The following is a 9,467-nucleotide window of genomic DNA, read 5'->3' as shown; positions in this document are numbered from 1 at the left end:
CACAAATTTACTCTTCAATCTTCTGCTTTCCTTTTAATTTTCGAACTGCGTTAGTATCAATTGTTGCTGAAGCAGTAGAAGATGGAGTAACAGCATCATCCCCCAAGGGCTTGCCAACGAATTTCGCTAGATAATATAACAAAAATAAAGTAACATTTGAAGAAATTAACCAAATAGGCATTTATAAGAAAATAATAAAATTAATCGGCTTTCTCATAAATTAAAACAATTATCAATTTGTTTGAAAATATAATTGTACATACTAATAATTTGATCGTAGAAAAATATATAATATTATGAATTTAATATTTTCTATAGCTAATTGTAAGTTATATATTTACAATAAAGTATATGTTTCTGCAAGAGCATTGCACATGATATTTCTTTGATAATGAATAAAATTGAAGGAAAGATCGGTTTAAGATAAAATTTTTTGTAATAAAACTAAATACTATCTCTTCTTGGTTTTACCTGTTCTCGCAGTTGAGCATTCTCAACTCTCAAACAGTTCTCATTAGAAGACATTCCGGCAGCAGAAATGGCACGACCACATGCACGACAACGTGCATTGCTAAGGGCTTCTCTGCACCTCATATTTTCAGCTCGAAGTTCAGTTGTTCTCAGAACGAAAATGTGAGTTTTTATGGTGCTCATGCCATGTTTGTAAATAAATAAGTACATGCAAAGTTTATTTTTAATACTTAATACATTCAAGACAAAAAACTATTAGCCAAGTACTTTGTATCCTATTACATCTCCTCAAAAAACTTCAAGAGGTTGTCTTATGCTTTTTGAGAAAATATTTATCGTACGTAAAATATGTTTAATATGAATATAAATGCCTTTCTTACCTTCAATTGGGTTCGCTTGTTTTGGAACCAAAATTTGACTTGTAATGGTTCTAGCCCCAATTTATCACTGAGCTCTTTTCTCTGGTTGTTATTGGGATGTGGGTGCTGCTTGAAAAACCTACAACGAATGAGAATTATGTTAGAATTCTAAAAGATAATTTCGACAAGTAAATCATATCTTGAACCTGGTGATGAAAATAGTATTGCCAAAAAATGTTGGTGCAGAATTTAATTACATTATACTTAGTTGACAATAGTGGAATGCATAGTATTAAATAAATTAAACCAATTTCCAATACAACATACTCAACTTGGTTAATGAATTACAATATTGGATCACAAAAAATTAAAGAAGAAGAATATAGTACAATTAAAGATGTAATATTGCATTGATTAAAAAATGACCATAAATAACAAAAATAAATATTCTTGTGTTCACAAACTAGAAACTGTGTTATTTCTATAATATAATAGATTTCTTAGAGCTTTTGTGAAAGAATTATATTTATATTAAAATTGGTTCTTTTATGGAACTTTAAGTTTATTAGAAACTTACGCTTCCATTTGTTCTGGAGTGTGGCGATGGTAGCGCTTTCTCTTCAACTCTTAATTGTTGATGGAATTGGTATCTAAATTTTCACTACTAGATTTATTGTTAATTCCATCATCTCACTTCCTCTGTGATTCATCACCTTCGGATGCATTTGAGTTCAAGTCGGGAAGCATATTTTCTTTGGCCTTTTTACCTACAGCACAATGAATTATGTTTCAGTTTATAAGAGCATGAAAAGATATTATTTAAGTGGCGTGCATTTTTAGAGCACTTAATGTTGTAGAAGAATAACTGAAAAATAAAAGCAATCCCTACCATGTATACATTTTAAAAAGGGGATAAATAATTGTCTGAAAAATTCTAACAAAAGGTTGTCATTAAAACATTTATGTTATACATATGTCGAAGTTCATATAAAGTTTGTTGTCAAAACTTTTTGCACATTATGTTTGTATGTTATTATCTACTCGATATATTAGGGATAAGATTAGAGGATATTGGATCAATAACTATAATTTATAAATCAATCAGATGTGAATTTTTCAAGGCATAGATTTTATAGTGGTCACATGTATGAATTATATTTTAAGAATTTCTAACACCAACAAGCCATACATTCTATATAAGAGGAATTTACTTTTTAAAAAAATACTTAGATACTTAATGCAAAAACTTGTATTTATTGATATCATTTTTCCTTCAAAGAGCCAATAAAGATTACATATCTATACTATATTTCTTATATAGAAATCTTGGCATTTTATACAAGTTTTCGACTGTCAACACAACACAAGAGTGGAGTGTGCATCTATGGATAAATGCATTTAACCAAGAAGAAATAAATTGAAGCAAAAGACAAATTTACTTTAAGAGATGAAAAAGTTTCTCGTAACCTTAAAATTCACGGTTGAGAACCACAAAGGTACTTCCTTCAATTTACCAAAGATGAAAAAGTTTCTCGTAACCTTAAAAGTCACGACTGAGATCCACAAAGGTGCTTCCTTCAATATATCAAAGATTAAGGATTAAGGTATGTCTTATTGAATAAACTCCTAGGTTTCTAATAAAAAAAGATATGATTAATAAGTTGATTGCAGAAGGTAAATAAACGAGAGTGAAAAACAAAAGTGAAACGAGAGAAAACACAATGAGAGGGTAGAAAAGAGTCCGATGGTGAGAACGAATGGAGAGAATTGATGCGAAGAAGTTGATACAATGGACGGAGAAATTGAAGACGAAGGAGAAAAATATGATGGAGGGGACTTAAAACGAGTTGTAAAGGCTAGTGAATTATCTGGAATAGAGCTGTAACATTCTCAGTTTGAGTATGAATATTGCTTTATAGACAACTGGATGAGTAATTTTCCACGAAGAGAAAAGATAAGGACAAAAAGAATCACGATATACATGAATTGGAAGCACAAAAATCATGACAATTCAGAATGTCTAAAAGAAAAAGAAATAAATTCAAATTGTCCTAATAAAGCTTTTTCCCATATCAGATTTGGAGAACCCTTGACGGTCATAAATGTCATTTATGGATGCAGTTAATACTTCGAAATTTAGTGCAGAACTTTTTCTAAGCATCCTATGGCAGTCACGAGCATTCAGACAACAACTTGTAATAATACACGAAATATAGTGTTTCCATGGTATGAAATAATGAATTTAATTATGATATTTCTCCAATATAAATTCTAGTGCTACAAATAAGATACTGAATAATGAATATTTATATTAAGATGCTTTATTTAAAATTTAAATATGGTCGAGAAAGTGTTGAAATTATTTAGAATAAGTTTAAATGATTGCCAAATCTCATATTTGTACGCGGCACAAAAGTTATTTTATAGTAAAGACTTATGTAATGGTCAAGTTAATAATTTGGAACAGTTTTTAGAAATTATAACGGTCTTTGTAATGGCACCACCTACCATGGCTTTTTTGGGCATTGCAAAATCTTTGTACGACTTGCTTGAAAGCCGTTACAATGTGTAACGACCTTATTAGCGTCCATGAGAAATCATTGCAAACTGATAGAATCCCATCCCGTTTCCAGGCAGAATCCTTCAACAACTTAGTAGCTCTATCGGGTGTGCTAATACGCTCGATATGAAATTCTTGAAGAAGGGGACTAGATGAAGAAGAGTCTCGCAGGATGCCATTTGGGGTGCAGCAGACGCTGAACAAAATGAGTGGCCTCCTTTCGTCCAAGGAGTGGCAGTCAACAGATGGCCATTTCGCAATCTGCGAAATAGTAGTCCAATTGCCGAAAATGCATTCGGAATGACAAAATTAAATGTGATATAATTAATACTAAAACGACCTTTGTAACACATATAGGTATGGTTTTCCTTCAACATAGAAGCGGTGTTTGGAATACTTTTTATAACTTTCATGTGTTATGTTGTAATGGTTGTTGTATCTAGCTTTGTCTTTCTTTTTTCTACAGTTTTTTGTAACGGCTTTTGTGACCCCCTGTGTATGATGGTTTTAGTTTGCAACTGCCTTTGTTACTGCTTTTTACACTGCTTTGGTAATGGCTTTTTGGATGGATTTTTTGAAATTTGATAACTATCTTTTACACGATTTTTGTAACGACTTTTTGATTATATGACAATTACACTTATTCCAAAAGCTATTACAAATGCAATGAAAAAAAAATTAATTTATATAATATTTAATTATATCTAATCTATTTTTAATATTTGTTTTTGTAAAAATGAATTATTTAACTATTGGACTGTGATGCTCCAGCAACAATGTGGTGGGCCTTGGAGTCAAGACTAAATACTCGGCACCTCTTCTGGCCGGCAGCTACTGATAGCCGCACCTATTTTTCATTCGGGGTCACCGAGTGTTGAGAGGACAATTGAGGTTCTTGATCACTGTTTTGCTGGTTCTAGCGTTCCTCCATCATCCTCAGGAACAACTGCTGTGAACAGATTAATGATTAAATTTTAGAAAAAGTAATTTGAAATTTATTGGCCGTCCTCCTCCTTTTTGTAGCATTTCTCTAACACCTCCATCTGTTTGACGGGGTATCCAAGTTGTGTTTCCTATTCAAAAACCATTTAAAGAAAAGATCATAAATTTAAACAATTAAAATGAATTAATACTAGAGTTTAGAATACTTACCATCATACGCTTGTGGGCCCAAATGGAAGATGAACCTCATGGTCGACGGTAGCAGCTGCGCCGAGATCGGTTGTCCGGTTGACCTTATTCTAGGCCGACTGTGCCTGGAAGTCTGGCCTCGCCCAATACTTCAAAAGCTGGCGCTACATCTCCTCGGCCACCCACAGTGGTCGGGCCAACTGATTTTTGGATACGAATTGCTAAGGAGGCGAACATGATCCTATACCTTCAATAGATAGCAGAACTCAAAACGGAGTTTGATAGCTTGCAAATCATTCAAAATCCAAGAGAGGAGGAGAACATAAAGGCTGATTGCCTCTCTAATTTAGCCAGCGCTCTAGAGGACTGCCGAACGATGCGAATCACCATACAATACCTTGCTCAATCGAGGACCCAAATCTGCATCCAAGCTGTATTCTCCTCGGACGACTGGGAGACCCCCGTCAGCCCATGGTCGGAGGAGGGTCTCCTTCCAGGCAATAGGTGGGAGGGCCGCTAGGCACAATAACTAACGGGCAAGTGAAAGTCAACAACCGAATTCTTGTTCAAGGGATCAAAAGACGCTTAGAATGAGTCAGGAGAAATTGGATAGAAGAATTAACCAATGTCTTATGGGCATACCGCACGACCCTTAGGGGATCCACGGGAGTGAGCCGCTTTACCATGGTATATGGGACAGAAGCCATCATTCCTGCAGAGTTAGGGGTACCCTTTTATAAAATCATACATTTTTTAGAAAAAAATAATACAGAACTGCTAAGACAAAACCTGGACCTCACGAAGAATTGAGAGAAAATGCCTTCATTCAAACTCAAAGGTATAAAAACACTATGATCAACGCTCACAATAAGAAAGTAAAAACACGAAGCTCCAAGCACGTGACTTGGTATTACGAATGGTAGATACATAGAAGCCGATAGGAGAATTATCTCCCACCTGGGAGGTGCCTTTCGAGGTCACAGCCATAATAGGACAAGGTGCCTATGAATTAGAAGATCCTGAAGGACGACCATTTCCACGACCCTAGAATATTCATAACCTCGAAGATACTATTCATGATGAAGAATGCCCTCATCCTATAACATATGTTTCGTGCCGTACTTTTTAAATACTTTTGAAAGTCGTGGAGGGGAAGTTACGGGCAAGCTCCAATAACCGCCAGTGATGAGAGGGGCTTGTAACCTCTTTGGCGCTTGGCGAGGGCATTTATCACCTCCCAGCAATCGAGAAGGCTAGGCCTAGGCCTAGCCATCATTCCCTGACAAGGTGTCACAGGCATGCTCTTCTGTCTCTTAGCAAAATGTAATTCCCATGTATTTTTTGCCTATGTGACGTCTCAGGTTACACCTAACCTTCGACTAGTCTTCGCTCATATCGGAGTATGTCGACTGTCCATTCGTGTCCATGACACTAAAGCTCGCTAGCGCGACATCCGAATTGCGCTCGCCTATTTGAAATGTCCATATTCGCCGAGGCTCTCGACACTCACACCTCAGCATCTCTTAACGGCCGACCCCGACTAGCTAGTATGCCGTCATGTGTCTGCCCATAATTTTGACCTGCCGACGCAGTCATCAATGGCAAGGAGCATCCTCGCTCCGCCTCGGCATTACGATGCTACTCATGCGCCCGCAACGCCCATCCCATGCCCAACGCTCACTCGGTGCATTTTAGGCGCACGCCATCGTCGTGGCCGCCTTCTATGTCAGCATATCGAATGGGCATCGGACTTATGATGCGGTCCTACTCGTGCGAGACATGGAAGGCGGCCATGATGAAGGCGTGTGCCTAGGATGCCCCAAGTGAGCGTTGGGCTTGAGATGGGCGTTGCCAGGGCATGCGTAGCTCCGTAATACCAAGGCGGAGCGAGGATGCTCCTTGCCATTGAGAAATGCATCGGCAGGTTCCGAGATTGTGTGCGAGACGCTAAGGCGTGAGTGCCGAGAGCCTCGGTGAGTATGGGCATCTTGAATAGACGAGCGCAAGGCACGCGGTGCCGTGCAGGGATGCGTTCAGATGTCGCGCTAGCGAGCTTCAATGTCGAGAACATGTGACGGACTGTCGGTATATTCTGATATGTGCGAAGGCTGGTCGAAGGTTAGGCGTAACCTAAGACGCCGCACGGGCGAAAAATTACATTCCGCTGCCAGACAAAAGAGCACGCCCGTGAAATAAGGGCAGAAAACACGCTACACGAAGTATGGGTAAACAAAAGAACACATTCTGGCTGGAAAAAATAGACGAGGAGGGATCCCTCCAATTGACAGAGGGATTCCCCCTATATCAAAGGGGGCAAAGGCTTATACTCTAAGAAGGAATTGAAGGCGCCCCTCCTCCTTAGAGTGGGGGGGGGGACTGACTGATGGGTATAGCCCAGCATAACTCGGCCTAACAATGAAGTAAGAAGTCCAAACGTCCATCTACGCAGGCCCACAACGAGGAAAGGAGTGCAGGGCACACGACCTAGCAAGCTCGGCCCAAATCACTTGTAGACGGCCTAATCCTCACGTACATGTCGGTCCTTGAAGCTTGCGTGGCACACACGTGAGCCCTCCACGTAGGGCCCCCTCTACAGACAAGGAGCGGCTGGGCTCCACGTAGGGCCCCCTCTACAGACAATGAGTGTGCGGGGCAGGAAGACCCCCCAAGAACTAGGGCTTTAACACCCTGCAGACTCTCTACTGGCAAACGTAATTTGTTCCCATTTTCGAGCATCGTTTTATCCTTTGACATTTTTATACTATAAATTATTACTCTTCAGATCTAATACTATCATGGGCGTTGGAGTGCTAATATTTTATTTTGCAGGTTCTCTTAATAACTTTCGCATCATTAGTCCAAATTTGACATCAGGATCTCGGAATTTGGGCTCGTGCTAAAATTGAACACGTCAGTTTATTGACCACTTTTTGATGTAAAATATGGCCATGGAATGATGTTTTTTTTTTGTTAATTTAGTCCAAAAAATATATAAAAAAATATCAAATTGGTGCTCATATTGTGTGGAAAAAGTATTATTACTTCCCACAGAAAACACTGGTTCTTGATGTTTATTCAAGGTATGCTCTTCTTGATGGCTAACAACATGTTAATTGAATTTAACGTGAGAAAAATGATTGTTGTTACTTTTTCTTTAAACAAAAATTACATTAGGGACTAATAAGTTTAGGAACAAATATTAGAAACTAAAGAAATTTAATATGACTATTTTTCAGATTTATCCTTTTTGTTTTTCTAATTAATATGGCAACAATATTTTGTTTAGAAGAAATATATTATTTTAAGTAATTTATACATTTTTCAAAAATATTTTTTTGCCTAATTAGCTGTAGGAGCCAATCAAAATCTCAAATTAAATAAAAACCCTAAAACAACAATTAAAGGACTTTCATAGATTAATTAGTTTATATGTTTAATATTTTGGAAACCCCATTGTTAATATAAATTCCAAATTAAAAAAAAACTAATTAAAATATGGTTTTGATGATCAAAAAGAAAAAGTTGCTTTTAAATAACAAGTCATCCCATCGATCACAATCACATCGCATCATTTGAGAGTGAGACAATATGTCTATCTCAAACTTCTCACCTGAAGCTGATAACGATACTATATATTTTATATTATTTGCAGATGAGGAAACGAGTAATTATAAGCCTAAAAAGCTTTCACTAATAAAGCGCCTTTCCAAAATAAAAAATATGAACTCATATACAATTAAAATGGACAATATCTCATACAAAGAGACATCAATCACATTTTGCGCTATAACATTTCAATTGTTTTTTTTTTTTTGTGTATTAAAACAAAAAAAAAAAAAGCGGCATCTTATAATCAATTCATGGACAAATACGCATGTAGTCCTATTAATTCCTTGACCATAGTTCATATAGGGGCTCGTTGGGTTCGAGTCATTATGTATGATAGATAATTATATTGTGCATAAAAAAATATTGGCTCAAATATGCCCAAGCGGTTCAAAAGGAAGAAAGAAATGAGATGCCCATATTATCATAGGAGGCTCAAGTCATGAGATGCCAAGAATACTTGATAGGCGGCATTGGAGGGGCGTCCCTAAGAAAATAGATTGGCAGGCGGCCTTGGGGGGTCCCCCAAAAAACAGACTGGCAAACAGAGGAGGCTGAATAGATCCTCCTACTCGGACCATGCTGGAAGTCTAATAAATATTCGGCCCAAAAGGCCCACAAATATGGCATCACACTCTCCTACATGACATTTCATCACATGGAAGGAGTCCTTCCCTAAGCAAAGACATGTTGTTGTGAGCTAATCAATTGAAGATAAGACCAAGTCAAGCCTTATACACACGAATTTTGGCCCTTTCTTACGAGGATAAAGGAGGTGTGAAGAGTCCCAGTAGAGGGGGTGCCCCCTCTATATATATAGGCTCAGTCCCTCTACGAGGACACCCTCTAGAATTTGAATGATTACTTTCTATTCTTTCTTTAGTATTCGAATTGGGGGACACCCTCCAGAATTTGAATGATTACTTTCTATTCTTCCTTTAGTATTCGAATTGCACTTGGAGCACAATTTTTTCTACGAATTTCTTCTCGATTTCTCATTATGATTTATTGTTACAATTACTTATTCCTAAACCTGAAACTAACTTAGGTGTCGGAGTGTTAACGCCTTTTTTGCAGGTTCCCTCTATCAGGATTTGCATTCGTTTGGATCAAAATTTTGAGCATAATTTATATTCATTGGGCCCATACTTTTTTGGACACATCAATAATATTAGAGTTGAGCATTAATATTGAATTCAATTTTATGAAGAGATGGAATAGACTATCACATTGATTATTTTCTCTACCATCAACTTCTCTTTACTTTTATAATAATTTAATAGTGAAATATATTAAAAAAAATTACTTCATATTTTGGGTAGATTTCGAAAAATATTTGA

This window comes from Sesamum indicum, linkage group LG16 (genome assembly GCF_000512975.1).
Source record: "Sesamum indicum cultivar Zhongzhi No. 13 linkage group LG16, S_indicum_v1.0, whole genome shotgun sequence".
Taxonomy (NCBI): Eukaryota; Viridiplantae; Streptophyta; class Magnoliopsida; order Lamiales; family Pedaliaceae; genus Sesamum; species Sesamum indicum.
This window is presented reverse-complemented; position numbering follows the sequence as displayed.